General features: G+C 47.3%; 1 protein-coding gene and 1 pseudogene across 7 annotated transcripts in view; one reads left to right on the top strand and one right to left on the bottom strand.

The window, feature by feature from the left end:
- Positions 1-996, top strand: part of Ddx11 (DEAD/H-box helicase 11) — a 47,908-nt gene that overhangs the window by 19,276 nt on the left and 27,636 nt on the right. The gene's annotated exons all lie outside the window — the stretch shown is intronic.
- The window catches only part of LOC103735440, a 9,786-nt pseudogene that overhangs the window by 1,311 nt on the left and 7,479 nt on the right, over positions 1-996 (bottom strand).

Genomic DNA, 996 nt, shown 5'->3' with positions numbered 1-996 from the left:
CTGTTATCCCTGCTACTGTCTGCTGTGTTGTCGGCACCCCCAGCTGTTCCCTACCACTTGTTCATCTGGTGAATCTAGTCAGCCTATCTAGAGGTCTTTGTTTTAGGAAGGTCAGCTGTTCCTCATCTAGTAGCAATCAGTTGTCAATATTCCTTTAGATAAGATTGGGGTCTGCTGTTCATTTTCCCAGTTCTATGCTGGGTTACTATCTGGGAGTCCCTTGGGCCACCCTGGCCAACAATTCAAAAGAAGGTATCTCCTATCTGGCATTGTTGCTTGTTATGTGGCCTTTAGCTATACATATGGACTTTTAAAAAATTATATTGGCCCCTTTAATCTTTGGTTCTACTTTCCTTTTGGGTATTTAAGGCCATACAGTTGGCATAGATGAACCAATTTATTTTTCCTCTTAAGGTCCTGTAATTGTGGTGGGTCACCTGTCCTCTTGATCAAGGAGGCTGAGGAGACCCCACGAGATGGACTTGAACCAGTGTTCAGTCTACAAAGAGGAGGGTCAACACAGAGGAAACATTTCCTCCGTGCTTCCAAGCGAAGCCAGCCTGGTTGAGCAGGACCTTTGACTTACTTCACATAGGCAGAACTGGTAAAAGAAAGGAGCCAGGGGCTCCTCCCAAGCCCATGTGACCCCTGAGGAACAGGTCCTCAAACGACCTTAAGAATAAATATATTTAAGCTTTTAAGCAGATTGTCATCTCATAGGTTCAGATCTTCTGGAATAGTCTGCGGTGCTTATCTTGCAAACAAAATATCAATCTAGAAATGTTGTTTCACTACTATCCTCAGGCCTCTTGGGGTAAGTCTATAGCGCAGCGCTCCGCACCGGGACTCCCTAAGCCTCATTCACCCTTCCACCCCACCCCCCACCCCCCTGCCCCCCCGCCTGGCATTCTATACTCTAGCTTGGACCCTGTGCCATTCCTAGTCTTGGGGCCCCAGACACCTGGGGAACCAATACTGTTTCCTGATCCTTCTCAC

The sequence above is a fragment of the Nannospalax galili genome, unplaced genomic scaffold (assembly GCF_000622305.1).
Source record: "Nannospalax galili isolate Female #2095 unplaced genomic scaffold, S.galili_v1.0 scaffold155, whole genome shotgun sequence".
Classification (NCBI taxonomy): domain Eukaryota; kingdom Metazoa; phylum Chordata; class Mammalia; order Rodentia; family Spalacidae; genus Nannospalax; species Nannospalax galili.
The sequence above is the reverse complement of the archived record's forward strand: the minus strand, read 5'-3'. Positions and strand labels throughout refer to the sequence as shown.